The sequence below is a fragment of the Penaeus monodon genome, chromosome 6 (genome assembly GCF_015228065.2).
Source record: "Penaeus monodon isolate SGIC_2016 chromosome 6, NSTDA_Pmon_1, whole genome shotgun sequence".
NCBI lineage: Eukaryota > Metazoa > Arthropoda > Malacostraca > Decapoda > Penaeidae > Penaeus > Penaeus monodon.
Window position 1 is genome coordinate 22,064,542 of NC_051391.1, and position 9,022 is coordinate 22,073,563.

At 38.5% G+C, this 9,022-nt stretch overlaps 1 non-coding gene across 1 annotated transcript; it reads right to left on the minus strand.

The window, feature by feature from the left end:
- Positions 1-6,294: 6,294 nt before the first annotated feature.
- Positions 6,295-6,366, minus strand: Trnae-cuc. Its single transcript has one exon. It is a non-coding gene; the product is annotated as a tRNA-Glu (tRNA).
- Between the last annotated feature and the right edge of the window lie 2,656 nt (positions 6,367-9,022).

Consider the following 9,022-nt stretch of genomic DNA (forward strand, 5'->3'; position numbering starts at 1 on the left):
AGGTAAAAACATAAACCACCCTTTTTATATTCCACAGTAAAATCAGTGAATCAGCTTCACTTTTGGAAAAATAAAACAAACTCCTCAGTATCCAAATAATAATTGAATAAAAAATAAACACGTATCACATTAGTGATATCAAACTGGCACATGCTCTCTCCTATTAACCTTGCCTTGAATAGGCACGCGCGTCTTTAAAAAAAAGAAAAAGAAAATCATCATAGTCACTCGCGATACTGGCAAAGTAATGTTGTGTCTCTTGGTTCTCAAAAGTACCGGTTTGAAAAAAATATTATTTTGAAAAAGTTACAGGAAAAGATTTTCATCCGCAACTAAGGTACCTACAATAAAAATCAAACAATGTAAGATTAATACAGATTAACATGAATTGGTGAAAAAAATAAGGTAAAGTTTAACTATAGGAAACAATATCAATAAAAACAAATAGAATTTTGTGTCCCTTTTTTTTGTTTCACAAATACAAAATATATGATGGTGGATTATCTAGTAGCAGCTGATTGGTCGAATTAATGAAGTGACCACTTCTTTTCGCCGAACCAAACATTTGTCATTACAGAAAATATTCTACGTTATCCTCCATTACTGACTTCCCGCTGAACGTAAAAGTCGCAGTGGCAATAATAGAGAATATAAAGACGCTTTATATATTTATCCGACTGAATCTTCGCTCAATTTTTGGCGAGTTCGCAGGAAATCCATCCCCACATATTGCAAGTCACTGACCAATTCTTGCATTTTTCGCAGGTATTTGGTCTATCATATCTGGAATGTAGAATGAGAGGTTATGAGAATACGAAATATAAGAACACATACGGAAATAATCTATATAGACATTGTTTTTTTCCCCATATATCATACATTAACAAGATAGAGGCGAAGAAGATTAATATTTACACACCTTGTGTTATCTCTCCTCTAGCGATGGAGCTTCGCGTGTGTGAAGGTCTTACATCAGTCCAGATTACGTTTCCCCCAAATCCAATTCGCTGGGCGCATTGGAGGCGACCTTGGTGGTGAGTGATATTAATTTATCCTGAAGCCATAATATTGCGTCTGAAACCGGGATAGATATAAATGTGGGGAAGGTTTATATGCAAAGGACAAAAAGGTATCAAAGATTGATATTCCCTGACTACTATCCACAATATCATGTCATAGACTCAACATGATCTTGTAATGATTAGCACACAATATAAATGATTGGAAGGAAGTCCACAAAATGTGTGATGAAAATTAAGATTGGTGTACATATAAATGACGAAAAATAATCAAAGGTATTCTAAAGGTAACTCCCGTTGTGGTCTGTGGCAGGATACGCCCGCTCTCACCCTCGAGGCCCGGGTTTCGATTCCCCGGCACGGGAAGTTTTCACACTCGTCTATTTACGTCATCAGAAGCAACAAATTACAGAATACTTTTTGGGGTAAAATGACTTATATCAGGTAATGCAATATACCTCTATTTTGCAACATTCCTACGTGGGTCTTGCAGAGTATGACTTCGGTCAGGCGGGTGTTATGTGGTTGGTTGCAAAGCCGTGAGTATTATAGCATATCCTACGAAATCTGAAACCCTTTTTCCATGTTAAAATCATCTTGTACATTTCCGTACAAACCCTTTAAATTTTCATTGAGTTGCCACTTTCGCTATTTGCATAGTTCTTAATGTATGGATAAATAACTCAGTAAGAGTTAGAGATTTTGTTTGGTAGCGTGTTCTCCAACTACATGTAAATGCACATGTGGGTTTGGCCGTATTTGTGAGGATGACTCTCGGGTGGTTTGAAAGTGATGTCCCGTAGTCCCACAATAAACAGAACAATAAATGACATCAATGGCTGACTACAAAAGGCAACATGTAAAAAGAAGCATCCATCATATACATTTATTACGCGCAAATCTTTCGAACGATGACCAATTCACAGATAACACACCATCACTTACTTTGTAAACAACAGAGGCAACCCGCCACAGCACGAAAGCACCAGTCCGCCAGTCTAAAAATCCAAATGGTCTGTCACCCGATAAAAACCTCTCTCCTCTCTCCGTAAAGTTCCCCTATACAGATTCCGGACGTCAGGGGAACAGGCGGCCCGAACTTGCGGTGACCCGCCTGATGCCATAGGTAATTCACTACACTTAATTTAAAAGTATGATTATTCCTCAACTTGTACGTTTCTGTTTAAAAATGCCTTTACTTCTTTTCCCTTTTGTAAATCAAACTAAATAACCTGAATAAAACGAACGCGAGATAACACGAAAACAAAACACCCAAGAAAAACTAGGTCCGTAATCTGTATATTACCAAAATTTTACACACAGATATCACATCCTATCTGGGCTCTAATAGACAATGAAATATACTCTTCGGCCCGTAGAACTTTTCAACACTAAGGAGACGTCAGCGAGGCCCGGCGCTTTGGGGCGATCCGCTATTATTCAACCAAGAGAAACCAAAAACGAACCAAATGAGTAGATTGGCGGGAACAATATACTTTTTATTTCCTTTGTCCTTTCTGCAAAATGTTTTAAATGAACTACATTGATATTCAAAAGTGTAGATATTTCAGTTACTGAGTAAAGAATAAACAAATTGAGTCCCCGTACTAACTTTCAAAATATTAAAGTAAAAAGAACGAAAATGCAAAGTTCCAGGGATGCAGAGGGAAGCACTAAGATGGCTGCCAAGCACCGGCCCCGCGGGTGGTCCGAGCTGGGGCCTGTAAGCGGAGACCTCGCTGGTCCTTAAGGGAATGGTTTCGCCTTGTCTTAATTCTCGTACTAATTATGGGCCCTTTCACGTCCACGTACAACTCTCCCTCGCCCATCGAGCGGCTGACACGCCCGAGCGAGAGTCGCCGAAAGATGGCGGGGGGCCAGTCGGAAGCCTCCTTATGCCAATCCCCGATCACTGGGCGTTGTGCCGACCTCTGACTGGTTGAGCTGCTGGCTTGTTGCTGGGGGACTCTGATCATGGGGATCCGAGGAGCTGCCTACAAAAGCACTCCCTGGAAAAAAACAAGAGGATTGGTATATCGAACCTTTACAATGGGACAGCAGGCAGTGCACGGATTAATACAAGGCGAGGGACAAGCGGGGGGGGACCAACCTAATGGAGCTTAAAAAGAAAAAGCGAAAAAGAGACAATTTAGAATTACACAAGCCTAGTGATAGAAAAACTGACATACATCTACAACTACAACAAACTCGAGAGAACTTTTAAATAGACAACTTAAAAATTAAAGCGACCTACAAGTAACAACCTTAAGCAAGGAAATCAAAATTTTAAAACTATACTTAAATGTGTACCTTATATGAACTAAAAGACTTTGATATACCCGTTAAAACAGAGAAACTAAAAGTATGTTACAATAAAGCTACTTATACCTTACAAACAATTAATATAACGGGGAAAGTTTAAAAAATTAAAACATATTCCATTAAAAAAAAAAAGACACAAAAAAAAAAAAAAGTAACAAGAAAATATCATACCCAAGGGGTGTCCCCGCGATGCCTTGGTAGGATCAATGGGCAATCGGGCAGATGTTGGTGCGGACGTCGATAATCTCGCTCATGACCGCGTATCCCGTGGGTTTCTTATATACGCAATACATACGATTTTTTTTTTCGGTGAATGAGTATTAATCTGTACCCACTACGTCTACCACGATGCTCTGTATGGAATGGACGTAACGCCGTGAAGCAACATCGTCGCATCCACGTCGTCAGGTACCACGGGCCCGTTGATAGATCATGGTACGGGTGATAAGACTGGAAAAGTCGCTCCTCCACAAGCCTAAATGGTCGCAGCTGGTCCGCGTGGCAGTTTTTGAGTTCTGAAAACAATGGAACACGGGGCCCTTAGTAACGATCCGTGGACCGGGTTCAGCCTGTAACAAGGGTATCCCAGTACATCCTACCAGACCTTGCAGATACTTCTTGTGCTGCTTTCTCTTGTAACAAAGCCTCCGCAACTTCCCTCAAAAAACCACAACCGGAAAAACGACATAGTTTGCCCTATCACATTACAGGGCTGGTCTCTGATAGTTCTGTGGTTTATTGCAAACGGACCTGTTGTGTTTACGATTCCAGTTTAGAGTCTGGCTTTTCCCACTAATGTTGCAATGGCAGCCCCTTTATACACGGTTTGTCTTTTCTACAAGACAATTTGCCCGTGGCTGTTGTAATATGCAGGTACTCGCTAACACTTAACGAAAAAGTCTGTATTAAATTCGACCCTCAATCAGTCTGAAGAAGCTGTATGGACGCAAGTAATAAATTACAATGAGAAAACTTTGACTTGTCTGTTCCACCATTAGGTAAAAAGTACAAGCTGAGAAAACGCGTGGCAACAACTACCAAGCATACCATTCTACTAAAGGTGTAATTCCACTAGCCTTGCACTAGATCTCCCCAGTAGACAAGATCACGTTAAAGAATGGTAGGTACCGTAATGTAACGCAACGGGGGGTATATGTGCACTTTTTTTGCAGCATTGGCGAGAGGAGTCCAAGGTACCACGAGCTGTTTCTACACGAAGCTGCCTAATTCTATACAGGACTTCACATTTTCAAATCCATTCCTATTGCAATGGTGGACGCTGGTGGGACTCCGTTAAAAATGAAATGAATGCAAGAAGGTTCCATTAACTACCTCATGCATATTGCATATGGTGAAAGAAAGAGAAACAAGTTCAACATCACGTGAGAGCATGTCGGGAACATAATTTTTTTGAACCCTGCTTATATTCAATCGGAAATTTACGGTATGCCCAATTCTGCACTGTTAAATTACACAGTGAATTTACAGAACTCTTCTAGTGGGAATCGCTATCTTGGTCATTGTGGACCAATATTCATTTGTATTCAGCTGGTACCTTTACCTAATAAGCCGAGACGATGCTGATTTCGGCCGGCAATATGGTTCATCCTACATACACGACAGTGTTTGGTGGACGTAGGGAGTATAATCTCCCTTCACCGAACAATGCAAGTCTATTGTACTGCAACAGACTCACAGGGATATATCTGATCAACGTGGTGTTCATAAGCGAGACTTACATCTCCGCCCGCACGACAAACTGTTCCCGAATAGCCCGTGGAACTACATTTTGTACTGCGATATTTTTATATTTCTATGTAGGTATGTACTCTGGTTATAGGTAGTCATTTTCTTTATTTTTTCCTGTTATATTTACTTAGGCTATAAATGTTTTTCATTATAAGTTCGGTGGTCTAAGTTTTTTTTTTTCAGATTTCAGATTTGTTTATTTATTTATTTCGTTCTTCGGTTTGCTTTTTGAAGTTTCCTCTTAGGAGTCGCGGTCCCTCGCCTTGTATTTTTCCTGAGATTTGCAACCGGAATACTCTAATTCTCTCTCTTTCAGACGTAATTTTGCCTTAACTTATTACTGTGTGGCAGACTCCCTTGCTTTCCTCCTCCTTGACCTGAGGACCGGAATTACCACTATACCTCAGGATAACAAGAATACGATGAAGACACGATGTAGAACCGTTGATTTGAGTTTAGCATACAGTGATTACTTGCTACATGAGTGTATGAATTTATACAGCACTGTAAGGCAAGTAGAAGATTTTGATTTTAACTGAGGTACAGACGTCGGCATGGTTAGTAAAATAAGTTTACAGAATCCTAATCCGAAGTCAAGGCTCACGATCATCGCAATCGAACGGGTGCGGCAGCGGTGGCACCCCCGCACAGCAGCTCCTCCCACCTTGATGTTTTGGGTCGCCAGTCCTGAGGGACACGCCCGACGACCTCGATTCTTAAATGGCAAAAGAACAGGCATTCAACCTCAGAAATATAAATGAAATGGATGAATAAGTCCATGAATAATTAAGTAAGACTTATGGATAAAAAGCAGTGGAAGTATAACTAGGAGTTATAATGATTAACCAGAGTGCCTATAATGAGGTAATTATTATGCCAACATATGAATACAATTAAACAGTTAACAGTACAAGTGAAAATATACAAAAAGGATCTCTAAAAAATTTATGTAAAAGAACCGCGACGAGTAGCTAGCGTTGTAATAACACTCCTTTTTTGCTGCCCGTTTCTTTGCCAACTCGCCCGTTTCGGCTCGGTTAGTATTATCAATTAACTCATGTACTAAAAGGTCTGTATTGTAAGTTGATGTTGCCAAATAATAATACACTACATTACCTAATGCTGCGCTAGGGTCGTTTACTCCTAATGCATAGGTATGTACCATTGCAAAGTTGCTGGCAGTTGCTCTACGCGTCGGAAAATATTCCCGTGCCGGGAATCGAACCCGGGCCTCGCGGGTGAGAGCCGCGTATCCTAGCCACTAGACCACACGGGAGATATAGCCAATGAAGCTCTTGATCACCTTTTGTCATCTATGTGTACAAAAAAAAAGTAGATTTTCGAGCAACTTCCTCAATCATTACAATATGTGCTCCTCAGTCACAAACATTTTCTCAAGGAGAGTATGTGGGATACAAGCAAGTCGGATAAATCAGCTTTGATTAACCTTTCTACTTACATTTAGATAAACATTTGCATATTCTATTGTGTGTGGTGTGTTGTGTGTGTGTGTGTGTGGTGTGGTGTGTGGGTGTGTGTGTGTGTGTGGTGTGTGTGTGTGTGTGTTGTGTGTATTTTCAGAAATGGGCCTTCATAAACGAATTTATTTTGCAACTGTTTACATATGGCGAGTAATTTGACATGGTATACACAAAATACCTATTTTGAAAAATGCATAGAAGAAAAAAAAAAAAACACATTTTTTACAATATTTTCCGTGTTCGATGGGTTAAATTGACACAATTATGTGTGTCAAAAACTGTTGCACTCATAAAGATATAGCAAATAGATTCTACGAGAGGAATGTAACTCTAAATAAAATGTGAAAATTGGAAGTTATAAACATGTGCGCGTATGTATGTAATTATTATTATGTTGTATATATATATGTATGTTGTATGTATATATATATATATAATTATATAATATATAGTAATATATATATTATATATATATATATATATAATATAATATAAGTATATATATATATTCACATCTACTTATATATGTTACATAATATTGTTATATATATTTATATATTTGTTATATGTACATTATATTTTATATTGTCATATAAATGAATATTTTATAGGGCATATATATTGGTTTTAATAACTCAAGCGCTTCTTTTTGTCTTATGAACATAAAGGATCGTCTCTTTAATCTCGCAAAGATGCCATGTGCTCAAGAAACATTCCTTTGAAAGCATTTATTTTATTTATTTATTATTTTAATATCGATGGACACAAACCATCAAACTTCATGACAAACATTTCCATACTAGGCCGGAAGCCCTCGCCACGTAATCTCTAATGCAGTAAGCTATTTCTAGCATTTCCGTACAGTTTAACGGTTTTGCTAAAACCCTGCTCGAAACATCTGCTTTCTCCAAGAAGGTTGGTAAGGGCTGTTTTGCCTTGACAGGGCCTTGGCCAGTTGATCAGTTGAAGGAACGGCCGGCGTGGTGGCTGTTTCAGAAGGGAAAAACGAGTCTATATCGTGGAGAGCACAGGTATACCACGTTTTTCCCCCCTCCTTTCTCCGAAATCTGGAACATAAATTAAGTCATTATGATCAAATTGCATGACTTTTCAGGTATAACTTGTAACAAGATGCGAGCGAGAAAGTCACCGTGGTGTGGTAATGATCTGTATTTCTCCCGTCAAAAACACCGACTTCTGCAACAAACAAATTTGGTAGGAGGAGCAAAGCAATTTAATTCTGTAATGCGTAATTTACATCATATTTTGTGATTTTTGGAGTCACGTTGATACCCGAGATTCGGATCTACAAGTTTTTGAGCAGGCGAAACATTTGCCAGTATTTAAAGTGCTTTTCCAATATTTTAGACCTTGTTTCCAAACAACATTAGAAAGTTTCATGATAATAATCATTGCAAGCTGATCTGTAGTATTAAGTTCAACTTAAAACAAATAATAAGTAATATGGCAACCTTTGATGATAAAAAACCTAGGATATATATGTATGTTTGACTTCAGATTTTAGTTTGAATCCATGTGTCATTTGAATATGAGTCATGATAATTACTAAGCACAAGAAGCAGTCCTAAAACTGATTATAACTTAAGGTTCACCTCTCCCCTAAGACAGCTTTTATTGTTTGTTTCTTTTTTTTTTTTTTTCTCGTATTTTCTTATAGGTACGCTTAGTTACAGATGAGTGTTATTTAGTTATACATTTCCAATCATATCCAGCGTTTTCAGAGCAAGATTCTTGGTTCCTTTTTTCTGTCATTGCAACTTGAGACGTAACAGTGAAAGTTTTTTTTATTATTAATATATTACACCAACTTGGTATACTCACCCAACATCGCCTGTCTGGGAACCCTGGAATTCTCATTTTTCCCTATTGGAGCTTTATGTTATTGAAATCTCAACGACTTATTTGAATATATACTGATGAATTCTCACCCACACTTTGACGGTGAAACAGCCAACAAGAGAATGTACCCCCCCCCGTTTTTTTTTTTTTTTGGGGGGGGGGGAAAAAAAAATATACCAAGGTTTCATTATTGGCATGTGGCGTGTTACGGAATTAGAGAAGACCGTTTTCTATGCCGTCCGTGATTTTCCGTTTGACTATTATTATCGTAGTATTGGCAGCTTAAGACTTTATTAGCTTTATACTTCAATTTTTTGAGGCCCCGTTCATTGACAAAATAATAATGTGTTTGATACTGTAATACGGTTTCTTGCCTTGTATGAACTGATTAGCTTTGATAGATTATCAGTTTTGCCTTTATACTTGTATGGAAAATCAGTAACATTAGAAAGGGAGGCAAATATTGGGAACTCAATACAAACAGAACAATTCCATTTATGAAACCTCGTCTAAATCCCGTTTTTTCTATAAACCCTAACAATTTTTTTTCCGGGATAGAGGCAACATGCTTATTACAAGTTCAAGTTTCAC